The sequence below is a fragment of the Macrobrachium nipponense genome, chromosome 15, assembly GCF_015104395.2.
Source record: "Macrobrachium nipponense isolate FS-2020 chromosome 15, ASM1510439v2, whole genome shotgun sequence".
NCBI classification, from domain to species: domain Eukaryota; kingdom Metazoa; phylum Arthropoda; class Malacostraca; order Decapoda; family Palaemonidae; genus Macrobrachium; species Macrobrachium nipponense.
In genome coordinates this window covers 54878893-54900524 of record NC_087208.1, presented here as the reverse complement: position 1 = coordinate 54900524, position 21632 = coordinate 54878893, and the positions used below count along the sequence as shown (strand labels likewise).

The 21632-nt window shown below is 37.4% G+C and overlaps 1 protein-coding gene across 5 annotated transcripts in view; it reads right to left on the bottom strand.

Annotated features, from left to right (window-relative positions):
* LOC135194946 (uncharacterized) overlaps positions 1-21632 on the bottom strand; it is a 305843-nt gene that overhangs the window by 178077 nt on the left and 106134 nt on the right. For 4 of the 5 annotated variants that reach the window (XM_064221169.1, XM_064221172.1, XM_064221168.1 and 1 more), the window contains exon 2: positions 4759-5030. The exons of the other annotated variant lie outside the window; for it this stretch is intronic. The gene's annotated coding sequence lies outside the window, so the exon portion shown is untranslated. The remainder of the gene's footprint in view (positions 1-4758; positions 5031-21632) is intronic. 5 annotated transcript variants of the gene reach the window in all.

Below are 21632 nucleotides of genomic sequence, written 5' to 3'. Positions count from 1 at the left end.
TGAAACAAAAGTATAACCGTCATTTATAATAGATAAAACACAAACACACACACACACACACACACACACATATATATATATATATATATATATATATATATATATATATATATTATTCGAGCTATAAATGTCCTTTAATATCTAATTCGCTCTACCTCGGAATTGATATATTTTCATATATGTAAACCGAAGGAGGATTTTTAATTGATAATAATTTCGTCCTCTAGTGGGTTCGAACCCCCGCCCAGTGGACAGGGACGAAATCAAGCCGATAATAATTTTGTATCAACTAAAAAATTCCCCTTCGGTTTACATATATGAAAATATATCAATTCCGAGGTAGAGCGAATTAGATATTAAAGGACATTTGTAGCTCGAATAATTTTTATGAATCACGGTGATATGAAAATCATTCATATATTATATATATATATATATATATATATATATATCAATATATATATATATATATATATATATATATATATATATATATATATATATATATATACTTGAAAAAGTTATATAAATGCAGAGATGTTCTCTGAAGACAGATCGATTACTACATGTTAACCTCGTGACAAATTTTGAACAGGGATGAATGCAGAAGCTATGAGCTGGGGACGGACCAACTGAAAGAGAAAACAAGAAAGTTAGAAGAGAAAGACTAAGTACATAACTATCTCATTCGTGAGACGTCGCGCGCGATATTTTGATCGAGTCCTTGAACGGCTGACCATGATGTGTGAGGTACGTCACAGCAACGGAAAAGTTCCAAATGAATGGATGAAACGAATGATTGTACTTTTCCGAGAAAAAACAATAACAGGTGACAGGGGAGAGCACGAGTATTGTAAATGGACACTGTTTCCGTTTATAACTGTTGCGGTGAATAATGGGTGGTTTCATGGAAAAATAACACAAATGGTGCTAAGCTTTAAATGGTCTGTGATAAATAAACACTATGGCAAAACACAGCGCCATGATATTCTTTAGAAAGAATATATAACCTAAGCTCGTTTCACTTCATGTAAATATTTACTTAATCTTTTTTATGATTTTTGACGTTATGTACAGACATACACGATATATAGCCTTACAGTACACGCAAGCAAATAAACAGTGCGTTCGTATACACAGACACACACAAACACGCACATGAATGAGTTTGCAATTAAAAATGCATGTCACTGGAAATAATATGACCCCGCTGGGTTTGTGTGTGTGTGCATGTGTGTGTGTGACATAACAAAAACGAGAGTGACTCATGCTGCATTGTGTCATTCACTCAGAACGAGTCCTATACAAGAAAAATATTCCTCATGCTCATGAAAGAACAATTAATTGGAATATATGGAATCTAGTCCCAATTCCCAGCGCTGGGACCTACGAGGTCATTCACTGCTGGAAAGGGGAACTGAAAAGAGAAGGTTTGAAAGGCTTAACAGTTGCACTATGAAATTATCGTTAGAGAGGGTGGAAAGCCAGATGGACGAATGAGAATATGAACGCAGGTACAGTAAAATAAACGAAAGAGGCTGCAGCTAGGAGCCGAAGGGACGCTGCAACGAGCCTTAAGTAATGTCAACAGTGCACCGCGTGAGGTGCACTACCGGCGCTAACCCCCTGTGGAGGAAAGACCAATAAAAATGAAATACCCAAAATTAATATGAAGTGACCATTAACAAACTCACACATTGTATCTGATTAGGATTTAATAGGTATACAATCATGTAATCAGCACAAAGTGATTGTATATTAAGCGTCTGTATACGTGGCATTAACATTTCCCTGGTGTACCATTACACACAACCACACACACACAAAGGGCGGCTGGGGAGAAGGGGGGGGGTGACTTGACGGCGTGTCCCGGCCATAATGAGGGTACGTTTCGTCTTGACAGTAAGACCAAAGTTTGGTGTAGCTTCCTTGCCAAGGTGGGCATTACCGCTGACAGTTGACCCGACTCTGGCATTGTGTGCGCACACATAAACAGAAACTATATATATATATATATATATATATATATATATATATATATATATATATATATATATATATATAGTCTTACATATATATATATATATATATATACATATATATATATACAGAGGTACCTCGAGATACGAAAGGCTCAACTTACGAAAAACTCGAGATACGAAAGACAATACGAAAAATTTAACGGCTCTACATACAAAAAGTTTTCAAGATACGAAAGGTTTCTGAAAGTCCGAGATTCGCCCGGATAACAATTTTGAAACTTGCTCCGCGCGCCGCCATCTTAGTACTAGTAGACTCGCCACCATCCACCTGCTCTCCCACCCATTGGTTCCTGATGCCTAGTCGCGGCCATGAAATCCTTCTCTCCTATTGGCCAGCGTCTCTCCCATTATGCATCTATTGTACACGTGGTGGAGTGGCTGCGGCCACTCGGTACCAGCATTGTTATAGTATGCACACAGTATTTGTTTTCGGGATCGTCAATGTGTATTTAAAAAAAAAAGTGACCAAGATCTCTCACATGGGATAAGTGATCAAGGTCTCTCTCATGGGATAACTGGAAACTTTGCAAGGTTGGTAGAATCTCCACTCCCTGCTTAACAGAGGGTGTAGACCAATCATTTACAACATGCATACCAGTACTACGTATAATCAAGGCACTTCAGTTTATGTTGAAGGTCAGCAGCCGAACATTCAGTACCCAAATCAGTTGCAGAGAGAGCATTTGGTTGAACAGGGTTTTGATGGACACCAGGGCCAACAGAGTCATGAGGTGCAAAAAAAGAACCAAGTGATAAAAAACAGAAAGTTGAAATTCTGTAAAAAAAAAAAAAAAAAAAAAAAAAACCTACGTAAAGTAAAAAAAAAAGTATAAAAAAAAGTTAAAAATCAAAAAAGAAAAAAACCCGGCAGAAATTAAAGCCGCTTTTCATAAATTGCAATCATTTGTAGAAGACAACCCCCGAAAAGGCTCACACAGGAACATTGTGAAAAGTAGGCAGAAGCAATCTTCCTTGGATAGTTACGTATGTATATTTTTTTAAGTGTACGTACGTACATACGTATCTGCCGTTTGTCGTCCTCCTCCTCTGCCGCCACTATCGGAGATAGCCTCACTCGAAAGGTAAGCTTCCACATTTTACGTACAGTATATGTCTTGTTACCATGTACACTAATAAAACACTTTATTACAGGTTTATATTTTGCATTTTTTATTAATTTAGGTATTGAATGGTCCAAATTGTTGTAGTATCTCATTGTTTATAGGTCAATTTAGCTTTATTATGAAATTTACTGGGGTGTTTTTGGAGGGCTTGGAACGGATTAGCCATTTGACATGTAACATGTGGTCCAAGATACGAAAACCTCATGATACGAAGGGCGCCTCGGAACGGATCAATTTCATATCTCGAGGTACTACTGTATGTATGTATATATATATATATATATATATATATATATATATATATATATATATATATATATATATATATATATATATATATATATATATATATATATATATAATATATATATATATATATATATATATATATATATATATTAATCTACAAATTTCCTTTACTATCAAATTCTCTATTTGTTTTGAAGCAACGAAACAGTAATTTTGACCAATCGACTAAGAAGCACCCATCATCAATTATGATTCCCAATGGGTTAAGTTATTCAATTTTACCATGGTATATTGGATTACATATCAAACGACAATAGTGGCTTCATATTTGTGAACAGAAAAAAGACACGTGTTTATAAGTGACCAATAATAGTACGTATGTAACGATGGATATGTGTATAAATACATAAGTATCTGTGCGTGTGTGTGTGTAAGCAAGAAATACCCCAAAAAGTTGACATTTCGTCTCTGATCTTTTGAAATGAGAAGAGAGAGAGAGAGACGAGAGATGCGAGAAGAGAGAGGAGAGAGAGGAGAGTTGAGAGAGAGTATTCAGGATTCATCAAGAATATATATGGGGCAAACATTAGGTATGATATCTACCATCATTAAAAAAAACTGATTGGACACACCTGTTTCTATATATATATATATATATATATATATATATATATATATATATATATATATATATATATATATTATATATATAATCTTCAACGAAAGAAAAAAAAAAAACATATACATCCTTAACATAAATATGAAGGAATGTTTGTAAAAAATCAATCTTATCTTCGAACGATAACAAAAAACATACATCCTTACATAATATGAAAAATAAATGTTTATATAATAACCAATCCTCAAACGACAAAAAAAAAAATATATATATATATATACCCTTACATAAATATGAAAAATAAATCTGTTTACATTAAAATCAATCTTCGAACGATAAAAAACCATATACATCCTTACATAAAAATGAAAAATAAATCTGTTCACATTAAAACCAATCTTTGAACGATAAAAAACATACATCTTTATATGAATATGAAGAATAAATCTCTTCATATAAACACCAATCTTCGAAAGAAAAAGAATATAGATCCTTTCATAAATATGAAAAATAAAACTGTTTACAATAAAACCAATCTTCGAACGATAAAAAAGACATATACATCCTTACATAAATATGAAAAAATAAATCCGTTTATATAAAAAATATGAAAAATAAATGTTTATATAAAAAACCAATCTTCAAACGATAAAAAAAACATATACATCCTTACATAAATATGACAAATAAATAAGATAAAAAAAATCCCGAGTGGTAATCTTACCTTATATATGCGCGGGCAATCTATGAGGACGCAAACGCCCCATTTCGTCAGGTGTTCATATTTCCCAGCAAGAAGAAGACTAATAAAGTCACAATTCAAACTCTTAATTCCAAGAGAGTATTCTTTCAAAGCGTCTTGTTAATACTGTTTTTATTTTCTCTTTGGTTATCACTTTTTTTTTACCTCTTGTCTTTCTTAATAAACACGTTCACTTAAAACTTCCAAAATCAATGTTCAATGGAATTCATATACATGTATAACTGATATGTTTCCTGTAGGGAAAAACACAAAAGGAATTAGATTAACGTATACCGAATACATATTATTAGTTATATCATGCGAGCAATTGCACTAAAAATGATTGAAGACGATTAAGAATGAGTTGATATGTAGTTTCATTACCTATACTTGTATAACAGATAAGTTTCCTGTAGGGAAAATCACTATGCCAATATTTAAAGAATACGTTAGTTAATAAGTAGTTTCATTGGAGATGGATGTCCCTCTCATGCGGGGAAGTCTCGACTCGATTGTAAGGGAATTGAATTAGTCTATCAGTCGTCTCTCGTCCGGTTTCCTCCAAACGCCCCCAACCCCACCCCACCCCACCCCCATCCCGCCGCCCCGACCACCTGCTCCATTCCACAACAGTCAACAGTCGTAGACTTAATCAGCTACAATCACAGTCTACTGAGTCTAGACCGTGGCTACAATAGCTCAACTTCGGTCCAGTCAGCATCAGAGGGAGAGCCCTCGGGGCCTCGAGTAGTAGTACTACCTGTTCGGTCGGGAACGTCCTTCCACAAAACGGGGCAAGTCGTCCCTTTAATTTTCGACAGGGTCGCCCATGGGGTTGCCTTAGGAAACCAGATCGAGGCGACCAGCGCTCCCAATTGATGTGCTGATGGTCAGTGCTATAGCGTACATCCTGTGTGTGTGTTTGTATGCGTGTAACGGACACCTGGATGGCAACACCGCCGAGATCAATCCTCCACTCCAAAAGGCAACACACGACGCGAACAATTATGAAAAGCGACCGTACACTACCGTTCAATGTCCTTGCATTCCATATGCGCCGGGACACGCCGCTGCCGGACCTGGACCCCTTGCTCATCTCATTTCAGAATGGCGCGCTCAGATTTCAAAACGCTTCGGCGCCCTCAGCGGCGGACTTCTCCTCCACCCCCATCCCACCCACCAACGCCCCCCCACCCCCATCACCCCGAGGATCGACGGTTACTCCTGGCCTCTGCGTGGGGGTGCCAACTGCCTCAATATGATTTGTCTATAACGTTTAAAAACGACCTTCTTGCAGAGAAGGCCGGCAGCTTCTTCAGGGAGCTAAATCGAGTAGATTTGTCAGATACGCCGGTGACCAAGGATGCTAGGAGTTAACTCGCATACGTCAAATGTTATGGCTAGCGGGTTCCTGGGTCTTGTATGTCAACGCTCGGCTCTCGCGATTCCAAAAGCAAATAAGGGCAGGGGAGCGAGAGGGGTAATCAAACGCACACAAAGGAAGCCGGAAAAAGGGAGGAATGAGGAGAGGGAGGAAAAAACACACAGAGAGAGAAAGAGATAAGAAGGAAGACGAGGGGGCAGTAGATTGACAGGTCCCAGGAGAATTCAAGGAGCTGGAATCAAACAAACACTAGGGGAAGAGAATCAACACTACTGAACGGGAATCAGTTTGATTTTTAACCTCAATTTTCCTGATCCTCACACTATACTATACTAGGCGTAGCCTCTGTGTAGTCAAATCATTATTCTGGGTCTTGACTAATATACCTCGAGCGCATTAGACTTTTTAACCTAAATTCCTCGTTCTTTAACGAGGTGATTCCTGCACGGAAATGTTTATACTTACCATAAATCATTCGATGCTGTCGTTAGACCTTGTGTGCACCCGCTAAGGGCAGGTGTACTATATACGCGAAGCTTACGTACCTGAGCAACTAATTGCAAATCAGGTAATTAAACAACTAGCACGACGACAGAGAAACCACACACACACAAAAAAAGCACACACACACACACTCACAGACACTTGCGTTCAGCTCTGCCAAAGAAATAAACTTACCACGAGCAAAAGTCAAGCCAAAACACACACAAACTTGCGTCCGCCAAATGAAGGATTTTTGCTTGCTCGGGGAGTAAGCCTACAAACTACTTTTTCGTTGTTGTTCTTGCTGGGAGTGAAAAAAGGTGTTTCGCATTGGGTTAAAGATACAGGAATTTTAGGATAGGATATTTATGATTTATTTATTAGAATGAAAATGTGAAAAATAAGTAATGTAATTGTTAAACCTCACAGAAAATTTATTTCTCATAAAATATAGCGTATTTATTTAATTTTTCGTAGGTGAAACAACGCTCTATTAGACCGTAGATTTTAGCACGCGCGCTGGAGGTCGGATCACGCCTTGTTGGTGTTGGTTTTAGTAGTCTCATTATACAGCTCACAGCGTCCTTAAGGACGAGTTCTTATTTCCACCGCCAGATGGTGTCCAGGTAGAAATGTATGGCTGTTAAAAGGGTACTACCACAGCAGCTGGTATTATGCAGCGTCCTTGATGTTACAGTTTTATTGAGGGGGGAGGGAGGGGGAACGGGGGTTAGTCAGAGGATGAACGACCTTACCAGAGTAGCTGCAAATATTTGGCTAATGTCAATACCATTATCGTGCACAGGGACAAACTGCTAGTGTGTGCGTATGTTTATTTATGTGTGTGTGTGTAACTTTCTTTACTGAAGGGGCTTACGGTGAAAAAACATATATATATATATATATATATATATATATATATATATATATATATATATATGTGTGTGTGTGTGATTGTAATATTCACCATATCCTCTTAACTTCTCGAATTCTTCCCTTTTTTTTAGGATGCGATTGTCCTCACAGAGCCTTAATATCCAAGTGCATGAAATATGAAGAGATATGAATTTAATCATATTTCTTGCACTTGGCTCTCAAGGCTTCGTAGTAGTGACAAGCTCGTCCAAAAAAGGCGCGAAAAATTCGAGAATGAAGAGGGCATTGCGGCTATTACAATTACATTCGTATCAGGTAAATACATATAAAATATATACATATATATTGTTTGTTTGTATGGTGTTTTGACGTTGCATGGAACCAGTGGTTATTCAGCAGCGGGACCAACGGCTTTACGTGACTTCCGAACCACGTCGAGAGTGAACTTCTATTACCAGAAATACACATCTCTAACCCCTCAGTGGAATGCCCGAGAATCGAACTCGCGGTCACCTAGGAGACACGCCAACACCATACCGACCACGCCACTGGGGCGCTTTCATATATATTGGGGACAGACAGACTGACGGAATGAGGTTAGGAGAGGCCGGACGGTAAATATATAATATACAACAGTCGCCACTCTTTGGTTTTACCTGTGGCTACTTAGGCCAGCCATTAACCACTCCTTCCTTTCCAGAATAATAACCAAAATGGTTAGAGGAATGGGAAGTTAAAAAATAAGAGATCGTCCGTCGCTCCTTCACTTTCTCTCTCTCTCTCCCCCACCCCACAACCTCACCTCTCCCTCCCCCTTAGACACACTTTTACGGAATGTGTTTATATTTGATTTTTTTTTTTTTTTTTTTTTTATTTTTTTCTTTTTTTTTTTTTTTTTTTTTTTTTTTTTTTTTTTGCTGTGAATGAATACATGAAGAAAAAATACACGATTTAAAAATGGAAGCTTTCATAAAAATTTTATATCTATGTGTGAGTACGTGTGTATATGTACGATATATATATATATATATATATATATATATATATATATATATATATATAATAAAAGGAGCCATAAAAACGCCAAAATATCGAAAGTAAGTACTTACTTTCGATATTTTGGCATTTTTATGGAATTCTGCTGTAACAGAACACTTTTACCAGAAGAGAGGGAGAGAAATCTCATACGATTAAGTAATCATATTTCCGCCCTTCATAACATCCTTAAAACCTATCAAGCTGATCGATTCTTTACTCAGGTGTGAAATAGCTATTTTCTTTACAGCATCGGTTCCAAGGTCGAATCTCTCTCTCTCTCTCTCTCTCTCTCTCTCTCTCTCTCTCTCTCTCTCTCGAGCATCCGTTTGAGAGATAGCATCGCTGGAATCTTTTTTCATATGAGATAGCAATTATTCCTTAAGTGGTCCTCGGGATAAACTGGGGTGAAATTATTGGACGCCGGAGATCAAGTCGGCCTGAGTTGGTCCTATCCAAAATTGAGAGTCAGGTCTCCGTGGATGAGCCCGCTACGGATCCGACCACCCAAAATGGGTTGTTGAAAAAAACAGAAGAAAAAGAAAACCTGATAAGACTCCGTCAGTAAATTGCTTTACGAAAATATAAGAAGATTGTCAGGTGAATATTTATAAATAAGGGGATTAGAGCCTATAAATATTAGTGAAAAATGTGCTATGTTCATTGAATACACCCCGTATATAGGTTTTTTAAAAGTATATTATTGCTATTGCTAAAGAATGAATTTGGATGACTTAAAATCGTGTAGGCGAATGATACTGGTACAATTTTGCGTCATTTGAAATTACGACACTGAAATTTTTAAAAGAAACTTTATTTTTACTTCCAATAAAAAAATTACTAAAACCACATCACGTTTCATATTAAAAATAATAATTTTCTCACACAGAAGCCCTTTACTGACTGTATAATTAAATGTCTGCCATTAGACGCGGAAATTATAAAAGTTCCTAAAGCAAATCCTGAATCCCCTTTCCTGCTATCTCTGCCAATCAGCGCAAACCATACCCTGGCAGGCCTGGCAGCCAATCGGCAGGCGAGATCGCCTGTCAGCCAATCAGCGGGCAAGATCGCCTACTGACGTCACGGCGTATATCGGCAGGTACGATCGGATATAATGTTTACCCTCCAGCCGCCGAAACTCATACCTATGCAAAACCAGGACAGTACAAAACGAGATATTACTATTATTGCGAGCGTGCGCCCTGGCCTCAAAAGTATAGCTTGGATGAGCCGTATGCTTACGAGACGTTTGTTTGGCGGCCGCTGATTGGCTGGTACCGGGAGGTATAGGCAGCTCCCAGCCAATCAGCACCAGCCAAACAAACGTCTCGTAAGCATAGGGCTCACCCAAGATTCTACCTTAAGTGAACCAGCTATACACTACAACGCCACTCCAGGCTGTAATCATTGAGGACTGGTTCCTAGTAACGAGATTTCTCTGATTTAGAGGCCTCGTTTCTGTGTTTCCATTTACCTTCTCTTACTTCTTAATGAACGACGTATTCTGTGGAGGTTTGAACTTCAAGGCAATGTGGTGGGATTGTTGTATATGAATAGGGCTCGTTTTCTGAATAGTAATAATTTGTTTGTTTGTTTATTTATATGGTGTTTTTACGTTGTATGGAACCAGTGGTTATTCAGCAACGGGACCAACGGCTTTACGTGACTTAATATAATAATAATATAATGATAATAATATTAACAATAACAATTAAAACGCAAGACAATTTGGCGTCTGACTATGATTATAGAATTGTATATAACTCGCTGAAATCTGTGTTTATTTTTTCTGTAGTTATGATATAATGGTTCCACTTTGGGCAGTCTTTTGGTAGCATATTGCGTATACGGTAAGATAGTTAAGTATACTGACAGTAGAAGTTAATGGTCATACTGCCACCACCTGCGGAAATATGTATATGTATATGTATATATATATATATATATATATACATATATATATATATATATATATATATATATATATATATATATATATGGATGAATTTCATCACATCACCATGATTCATATACAAGCATTAGGACCAAACGTCCTTCAATATCCAATTCGCTCTACCTCAGATATATTGTGATATATTTTCATATATGTTAACCGAAGGGGAATTTTTTTTAGTTGATAATTAATTCGTAGGATCGAACCAACGAATAGACAAAGCTTAGGACTGCAGTGACGCCTTACGCATATATATAAATACGTACCTACATATCAACTCATAGGTGCAGTAGATTACAATGCAAAAGCATTTCGAATTTGCCAATAAAATATAAATACATACATACATATTAACTCTTACGTGTAGTAGATTACAATGCAAAAAATAATTCAAATTTACCAATAAAAAATAAATACATAGATACATATTAACTCATACGTGCCGTAGATTACAATGCAAAAGTATTTCGAATTTACCAATAAAAACCCATGATGAAAGTGTTGCATAACTTCTAATAAATTACTGTCTACAGCTGCTGCCGTCAGCTAGTATATAACTGCGCACAGGAGGGCAGGCGACCCATAGGCTTACCCCCCATTTAAGGTTAATTGAATAAAAATCGCACTGACTAATACGCCGGGGCTGGACTGATGAACCTGAACGATAGGTCGCTTCTAATTAACACGGTTGTCTGAATATTGAAGAATTATCGCCCGCGATCCGGTTCCCTCATAAAAAAAAAAAAAAAAAAAAAAAAAATCGTGACGCGACTGCCTGAATTTTGGGCCCGAGAGGTGGGTGTTAACCTCCCTCCCATCCATCCCATCCACCTTCCAGCCCATCCTAAGGTTCCCTCATAAAAATAAAATAAAAGTGACGCGACTGCTTGAATTTGAATTTTGGCCTGAGAGATGAGTGTAATGTAAACCTCCCTCCCATCCATCCATTCACCTTCCATCCCATCCTAAGGTTCCCTCACAAAAAAAAAAAAAAAAAAAAAACGTGATGCGACTGCCTGAATTTTGGCCCGAGAGATGGGTGTAAACCTCCCATCCATCCATCCATCCATCCATCCATCCATCCATCCATCTCCATCCACCTTCCATCCCATCCTAAGGTTCCCTCAAATATAAAAAAAAAAAAAAAAAAAAAAAAAAAAAAAAAAAAGTGACGCGTCTGCCTGAATTTGAATTTTGGCGCGAGAGATGGGTGGAATGTAAACCTCCTTTCCCCCATCTATCCACCTTCCATCCCATCCTCCATCCCGTCACAACCTTCCAATGCAATCCGTCTTCATCGCTGGGAGAAAAGGAATATTTTTTGGGCCAGAAAATAATTTCACTTGGTGGCGGTGGTGCTATGCACGCAGGCTCACACAATGGTACGGACGGAGAAGACCAACAAACCAGCCAGCCAGCTCTCTCTCTCTCTCTCTCTCTCTCTCTCTCTCTCTCTCTCTCTTGCCTTTGTTCCCTTTGTAAGGAGCGGTGGTCTTTTTTTTCCACTCTCAGACGCTGCCTTTCTTCCCTTCTGGAGTTAAGGGTACCTACTTCCTACTCCATGTGGATGTTCAAAGTTCAGCACTGCTTCCGGGAAATTGTGGATGTAACTACAGCATCAACCAACAACAACAACAACAACAACAATAATAATAATAATAATGGTGATAGCATGAAAACACTAAGAATAATAATTAATCCTTGTCATTAGTGTATGATAAATAATCAAACTCATGTAACTTCATCCAACAGCAATAATAATAATAATAATAATAATAATAATAATAATAATAATAATAATAATAATAATAATGATGTGATAGCATGAAACCACAAGGAATAATAATCATTGTCATTAGTGTATGATAAAAAATCACATTCATGTAACCCCAGCCAGCAGAAATAATAATAATAATAATAATAATAATAATAATAATAATAATAATAATAATAATAATAATAATAATTACACTGGGGCAATATCTGAAACCCAGTGAAGACGAGTGACTCAAGAGTGCATGGGAAGAAGGACTGATAAAAGTAGACGAAGACCCAGAAATATACAGAGACAGGAGAATGACAGACAGAACAGAGGACTGGCACAACAAACCAATGCACGGACAATACAGGAGACAGACTAAAGAACTAGCCAGCGATGACACATGGCAATGGCTACAGAGGGGAGAGCTCAAGAAGGAAACTGAAGGAATGATAACAGCGGCACAAGATCAGGCCCTAAGAACTAAACATGTTCAAAGTATGATAGATGAATATATCATATCTCCCATATGTAGGAAGTGCAATACGAAAAATGAAACCATAAACCACATAGCAAGCGAATGTCTGGCACTTGCACAGAACCAGCACAAAAAGAGGCATGATTCAGTGGCAAAAGCCCTCCACTGGAGCCTATGCAAGAAACACCAGCTACCTTGCAGTAATAAATGGTGCGAGCACCAACCTGAAGGAATGATAGAAAACGATCAGGCAAAGATCCTCTGGGACTATGGTATCTGAGCAGATAGGGTGATACGTGCAAATAGACCAGACGTGACGTTGATTGACAAAGTCAAGAAGAAAGTATCACTCATTGATGACGCAGTACCATGGGACACCAGAGTTGAAGAGAAAGAGAGGGAAAAAATGGATAAGTATCAAGACCTGAAAATAGAAATAAGAAGGATATGGGATATGTCTGTGGAAATTGTACCCATAATCATAGGAACATTAGGCACGATCCCGAGATCCCTGAAAAGGAATCTGGAAAAACTAGAGGTTGAAGAGCTCCAGGACTCATGCAGAAGAGTGTGATCCTGCAAAGGGCGCACATATTGAGAAAAGTGATGGACTCCTAAGGAGGCAGGATGCAACCCGGAACCCACACTATAAATACCACCCAGTCGAATTTGAGGACTGTGATAGACCAAAAAAAATTAAAATGAATAAAAAAATAATAATAATAATAATGGTGGTGAATAAATAAAGAATAAGTACAGAAGAGAAGTCTCTATGGAAGCATAAGGCATTAACAAAAGAAATAAGAAAATAATAATAAAAAAAATAGTTCACAATTCTCGTCTTGAATCCAGTTTCAGTGACAAAGTACTTATGCCCAGCACAGTGCTTCAATAGTGGGAAGGAGGGGAGGAGGAGGGGAGGGGAGGAGGAGGGGAGGGAGGGAGGGAGGAGAGGAGAGGGGAAGGGGAGGGAGGGAGGGAGGGTGGGGAGGGGGAGGGAGGGAGGGAGGGAGGGGGGCAGAAGGTAAAAGAATGAAGGAGGGGCTGCCACAAAGCAAGAAAGACAAAGGGCATGAATATAAAGCAGGACGAGAGAGAGAGAGAGAGAGAGAGAGAAGAGAGAGAGAGAGAGAGAGAGGAAGAGAAGGAAGAGGGGGGAGAGAGAGAGAGAGAGAGATGCAATGACCGGTAACAGAAAAAATCTAAAATGTTCCGCGGTTTCGGAAAATATACAGGCAAATGACTGAAATCCTTGGGTTGGCCCGACAGGATTATTGCAAAAGACCATGGGGGAGGTAGGGTTCAATTCAGGGGAGGGAAGGATTTGCCCTTATGGTGGGGGAGGGGAGAGGAACCAAGAACCTATGATTTGACATTGTTCCAGTTCATGGAATCCAGAGGACGGTTCTGGACGGCAAGGTCGCTCCAGAGTTGAATATCCGGTCGAGGGAATAACTCGGAAGGGAAAGTCGACCAATTTTCGTTTTCTTTGTATATACACAGATACAAATAAATTATTTCTACCCTCGTAAAAGGATAGTGACGTCAGCTCAACTGATGCGGTGCACTGTAGGCATTACTTAAGGCCTCCTGCAGCTTCTAACAGCCCCTAGCTGCAACCCCTTTCATTCCTTTTACTGGACCTCCTTTCATATTCTTTTCTTCCACCTGACTTTCCTTAACCATCTCCTAACAATTAATAGTGCAACTGCTTTAAGGTTTTCCTCCTGTTACTCCTTTAAAACCACCTTTACTCTTAATTTCCCTTTCTGCGCTGAACGACCTCATCATAAGATCCCAGCAGCGCTTGCTTGGCCTTTGGTCTAAATTTTGTATTCTATTCCAAATCATTTCTCTAAAGGAGAGATAGAAAAAAAGGGGGCAGTTGCCAGCTGGTCACTCTCGTCGTGATCTGAATCACGATGACATGATTTTTCGATCAGCCAGACGTCCGTCATTCCTTCACATGTCCATCATTCCTTAAAATTGGAATAGAATGTTACTTTTCCATTAAAGAGGGAACTCGTTTGAGAGATTACCCTCATCAACACATCCCGGACTTTGCATTCAAGCCGTCGAATGTCTTATGGAAGGCAGATGATTAAGCCTGTCATAACAAACTTGAGGTATAGTACTTCTCTGCTCGTCAGCAGAGTATAAAATTTGGGCCAGTGGCTAAGTCCTGGGACCTGCACGCGATAAGGTCATTCAGCAATGAGGAACTTCACTGCCATCCCGCAAAATATAGAATTTGGGCCAGTGGCCAAGTCCTGGGACCTACGATGTCATTCATCAGTGAACCGGAAATTGACTGTAAATAAAGGTTTAAAAAGTGTTACAGGAGGAAAACCTCAAAGCAGTTGCACTCTGAATCGAGGACAAATCAGATGGAAGAAAGAGAATATGAACGGAGGTACGGTAAAAAAAGGAACGAAAGGGGGTTGCAGCTATACGGGCCGAAGGGACGCTGCAAAGAACCTCAAGTAATGCCTACAGCGCACTGCAAGCGGTGTACTAGCGGCACTAACCGCCACCCCCCCCCCCACCCCCCACGGAATTCTTTACGATCAGTCCGCCGAAGACATTCCTCATGATTTTTTATATTTTGAGACCTATGATTTTTTAGGTGTGTATGAATGATCACTCGACTATAGTAGACTCACACCAAGCGTGCATCTGGTGTCTGGGCCAGTCCCTTCCGACGCTCCTGATTGGCTGTTGATAAGCCAATCACAGGGTTGGAAACTCTCAGTCTTTCTCAAGAGTTCACATGGGCAGGATGCATGTCCCACCTCTCCTGAGGAATACTTTTGAAAGTCGTATCCCTCAGGATAAGTGGAACATACGGACATCCTGCCTATGTGAACTCTCTCGAGAGAGACTGAGAGTTTCCAGCCCGTGATTAGATTTTTATCAACAGCCAGTCAGGAGCGTCGTAAGGGACTGGCCTAGACACCAGATGCACGGTTGATGTGAATCTACTATAGTATGTTTTTCAACAGGCAGAAAATACTAGAGTTAGTTATGCGTTGACTCCAGTTATTTATGCTTTAATATTTACATCATTTTGTTGTGGGTACTGTCAATATCTCAGATAACATACTCCACTCCGAGATATCTAAGGAAGATTAAACACTTTACCAATAACCTTAAAAAAAACAGACGAAATTTAACCTTTATAAAAAACACGAAACTTCACAATAAAAAAAAAAAACAGACGAATATTCATAAAAAAAAGACGAAACTTAACCATTAAAAAAACACGAAACTTCACAACAAAGAAAAAAAAAACAGACGAAAATTCATTAAAAAACACACGAAACTTCATAAAAAAAACACGTTTCACCATTAAAAAAGAACGGACGAAACTTCGCCATTGAAAAAAAAAACAGACGAAACTTCACCACTAAAATAAAAACACGAAACTTCACAATAAAAAAAGACGAAAATTCATAAAAAAAAAAAAGCACACGAACTTCACCATTAAAAAAAAACACATTTCACCATTAAAAAAACGGACGAAACTTCACCATTAAAAATAAAAAACGGACGAAACTTCACCATTAAAAAAACGGACGAAACTTCACCACTAAAAAAAATACAGAGGAAACTCCACCATTAAAAAAAAAAAATTAGAAGAAAACTTCACCATTTAAAAAACAAGCACATTCCTCTCACACCAATTTGGGAAACAAAGTCAATCCATTCCCGAAATTGAACACCTGTATACCTGCCGACGGTATTGATATTAACCGTTATGTACAGACAGGTGCGTCGGCTATTAATGTAATTTAACTGTATTCCATTTAATTCACGTACCTATAATAATAATAAGTACGTTACCAGGCGCTCGCGACTGAACAGGAAGCGACTGATTCACCAGCCATTTCTGGCTATTTACAACTTAATGGTTTGCATTACTTGAGCATTGAAGGTTAAAATGTATGTAATGTTTCGTAAGTGGTGCCTGCTACGGACGTGTTAAAATGAATATGTGTGTGTATCATGTAGGTTATTTTATGTATATTTATCTGTATACATATACATACATATATATGTATATATATGTATTTATCTATACCATATATATTATACATTATTATTTCTTGGTTTATGAGTGTCATTTTGTTTAAAATGTTGGCCGTTACATATATAATATATATATATATATATATATATATATATATATATATATATATATAACCATGTATATTATTCCAGCAAGCACGTACGTATAGGCGTTACTGATACATGTACAGAAATAACACGTGTCCAAACGTACGAATAACGCCGCATAATTACAACCTGGTTTATGACAGCAGCCCTCTAGTAAACAAATGATCTTCCCTGAACAAACAACAAACCGAAACCAACAAACACCAGGAAGTCTATTCCTGGAGGGAACCAATGGCTGATATTAATATGCCATTTAAAAGATAAGAAAAATAGTTGGGTTTCACGTGATATATTTAGGTAAATGTTAAAAACTCCGTCGAAAATTTTTCTTAACTCAAGTCGTAGTCGGTTTCACAGCCGCTGCGTTGCAATTTGCTCAGTGTGATATCGATGCTTTGATCAAGATAAAAAGAGTTATTGTTGGGTTTTCAAGGATAAATTGACGTAATACTTAAAATTTCATTTATAAACTTTATAAAGGAAATGGTCGGGCTTTACATGATAAATTGACGTCATACTTAAAATTTCATTTATAAACTTTATAAAGGAAATGGTCGGGCTTTACAGGATAAATTGACGTCATACTTAAAATTTCATTTATAAACTTTATAAAGGAAATGGTCGGGCTTTACAGGATAAATTGACGTAACACTTAAAATTTCATTTATGAAGTTTATAAAGGAAATGGTTGGGTTATAAAGTTTACAAAGGAAATTTTTGGTTTTACAGATTAAATTCACGTAACACTTAAAGTTTCATTTATAAAGTTTATAAAGGAAATGGTTGGGCTTTACATGATAAACTGACATAATATTTAAACTTTCATTTATAAAGTTTCTTTATCAAGGAAGGGGAAAAACGCAAGAAATAAGCAACGCTAAAAATAGCACGCTGAATAAGCATTTGTGACTTGTGACTCACACCAGAAAATATCTGGCCTTAAATTCCCATCCAGTTATGTAAATGCTTTACAAATAACGCTGTTTACACCCCTGCCAAACACACACAGACAAACAAACACACATAAACACACCACACACGGGATGTTAACTGTACACCAACCACGGACGCAAATTTTATTTAAATATGAAGAACATTATTTCCGTATTACAATCATGCTATTTGTCCTGGTTATGTAATGAAGTCGATTTTAAACTGGCTGTGTTGTTCAAGGGGGCTAAAACTATTTCCGATTCCGAACGTTGAGACTGGGTGGACCTATAATAATTTGGCCTAAACAGGATATTATTATTATTATTATTATTATTATTATTATTATTATTATTATTATTATTATTATTATTATTATTATTATTATTTTGGTTTAATTCAATCATCCCATTCGACTGAGAGTAGTGTGGGGTTCCGGGTTGCATCCTGCCTCCTTAGGAGTCCATCACATTTCTCTCACTATGTGCACTGTTTCCAGGAGTACAATAAAGAAGAAAGCAGTTATTAGAAAACAAAATCAACAGCACAAAGGTTAAATTAAAAGCGACACCATTAAATTGATGACTAACTCCATCGTGAAAAACGCCAAAAAAAAAAAAACACTACACATGTGACGAATTCCGGAAACAAGCACAAGGTGATGACGTACAACATATGCATGTGTAGGATACAACAAACACAGTTAAAGATATAACAAACACAGTGCAAGGTATGCAACAAACACAAACGAACATAGTTGACGGTGTAAAAGAAACACAGTTGACGGTGTACAACAAACACAGAACAAGGTATGCAACAAACACGACAAATATAGTTGATGGTGTACAACAAACAGTGCTAGGTATGCAACAAACACAACAAACACAGTTGAAGGTGCATAACAAACACAGTGCAAGGTATGCAACAAACACAGCAAATATAGTGGACGGTGTGCAACCAACAAATTTGAAGGTATCCAACCAGCGCAGCTGAGAGAGCGCAATTATACCACACTTATAGAGGAACACTCGTAACAGCAATTACGAAAGGGGAAAATAAAAAAATACTCCTAGGAAAGGCAGACGCAATGGAATTCGCAACAGTTATAGCAACAGGCGGCGGAAATGTCGGAAGTAAACAACCCAAGTAAATAACCCAACCAACTTCACGCTCGATATCAATAGAAAACGACTTCCAATGATAATCCTTGAGAGAACTTTCTACGCTGGTATTCTACAGTGTGACTGGTCGCAACTCTCCCTGTAGATGCAACTGCTTGAGAGAGAGAGAGGAGAGAGAGAGAGAGAGAGAGAGAGAGAGAGAGAGAGAGAAATGCAATAAAAGGATGCAAAGTATAAATCTTCATCTGCCTCTTAAATTTGCTTTGCATTAACTACCTAGGTTTTTCACATTACTGTACCTAAATGTTACATTTTGTGTTGACACATCTAGTGCGTATTGAGAGAGAGAGAGAGAGAGAGAGAGAGAGAGAGAGAGAGAGAGAGAGAGAGAGAATCCCTACGGAATGCTTTTTTTTCTTCCATTGATCTCATGGTACCCTTACAGCCAAGTCAATTACGCAATTTGACGCCAAGAACAGAAATTGTCTGTCACGCTATGAAGGGCTTGACAAATCTCATAAAGGGCAATTTTGTACGCATCCCATACGCATTCCGTACCAGTAGTTCAGCAAAAAAAATAAAAAATAAAAAATAAATCAATAAATAATAATAATAATAAAATAATAATGAAAAATAAAAAAGATAAAAGGCTTAACAAATCTCATAAGGGACAATTTTGTACGCATCGCATACTCATTCCGTACCAGTGGTTTCAGCAAAATAAGTAAATAAATAAATAAATAAACTAAGAAATAAAAAAAATAATTTTTTTTTTGTCAAAAGTTTTGTTGTTCAAATGGCCAAATCGGTTACGGAATACGGAATTGGGAAAAACATAATAAAATGCAAGACATGAGATAAACAAAACTGCTTATTTTGTTTTTGTTTTTCTTCGTTTTATCGTAATTCTTGCGGCCAAATCGGTTTCGTAGTACGAAAATGGGGGAAAAATAATAAGAAGCAAGAGAGGAGTCTAGTTAATCTACCAATGCAATTTTTAAATAGTCAGAAATGAACATAAAAGAGAATCTTTTATCAGAAAATAAAATATATACATAGCCAGAAATGAACGTAAAAGAGAATTTACAAGAAAAAATATTTACACAGTCAGAAATGAACGTAAAACGGAAATATGAAAAAAATATTTACATAGTCAGAGACGAACGTAAAAGAGAAATATGAAAAAAATATTTACATAGTCAGAGACGAACGTAAAAGAGAATTTTATAAGAAAAAATATTTACTTAGTGAGAAACGAGCGTAAAAGAGAATCTTTTATAAGAAAAAACATATTTACATAGAAACGAACGTAGAAGAGAATTTATAAAAAAAAATATTTACATAGAAAAGAACGTAAGAGAATTTACAAGAAAAAAAATATTTACTCAGTCAGAAACTAACGTTGAAGAGAATTCATAAGAAAAAAATACAGTAAACAGAGGAACAAAACCAAAGAATAACAAAGGGAATTTGCGCGAAAAAGAAACATTAAACAGGAGAACAAAACCAATACATACGCGGAAATACAGACGAATAACGTCACGACAATTCCAAATACTGCCCACCAACATGACGTGTCTCGCACTGGGACACTCCAATCAATCACTGCACGTCAATATTACGTCAATACTTCGAGGAAATCGGAAGGAGAAGGAGAAGAGGAGAAGAAACTCGAGGTGGGAAAAACAAAAGACTCACTCATACCAACTCGAGACCTCTCCAGCCTCCAAGTCATTTCTTACATTTTTTTTTCGCTCACTCGGGGAGTAAGACTGCTAACTACTTTGTTGTTGTTGCTGTTGTTGTTGTTATTCTCGCTGTTATTGTTTATTTGGGGTACGGATAGGAAAGCCTAAATAGGTCTGGATAAGTGTTGAGTTAAAGATACAGGAAATTTAGGATAGGATATTTATGTTTTATTGATTAGAATGAAAATGTAGAAAATAAATAATGTTAAACAATACAGAACAATTATTTCTAATAAAATATAGAGTATTCATTTTAATTTTCGTTGATGAAACAACACTATTTGACCGTAGATTTTAGCATGCGCCCCGAGTAAGATGGAGGTCCGATCACTCTCTCAAGACTTCCATCCCAAAAACTTCGATATCCAAACCAACACATTTTAATTGAATTGAATATACAGTTTAGGGCAAAGGCCAAACGCTGGTACCTATGAGGTCATTCAGCGCTGAAAGGGAATTTGACAGCAAAAGTTGGAAGAAAGATAATATGAAAGGAGGTGCGGTAAAAGGAACAAAAAAGGGGTTGCAGCTAGCGGCCGAAGGGGCCCTGCAAAGAACCTTAAGTAATGCCTGCAGTGCACCACATGAGGTGCACTGACGGCACTAACCCCCAACCGAGCCAACACATTTGCAACTCCAAACATTTCGGTATTAAGAAAGTAAAACCATTTCGTCCCAAAATATGGAAAATAATTCTCGATATCAAAGGATTAAATTCACTGGTCTGGTTCGAGCTATTTAAAACATGCAAATTCTGTTTCGGTCAAACGTATATTTCACAACAGGAAAACGTTTCCAAAGTTCCATTACAGAGTTTTTAGGTTTATATCCAAATAATAATATACCTTTATTATTATTATTATTATTATTATTATTATTATTATTATTATTACTGAGAACACGAACCTC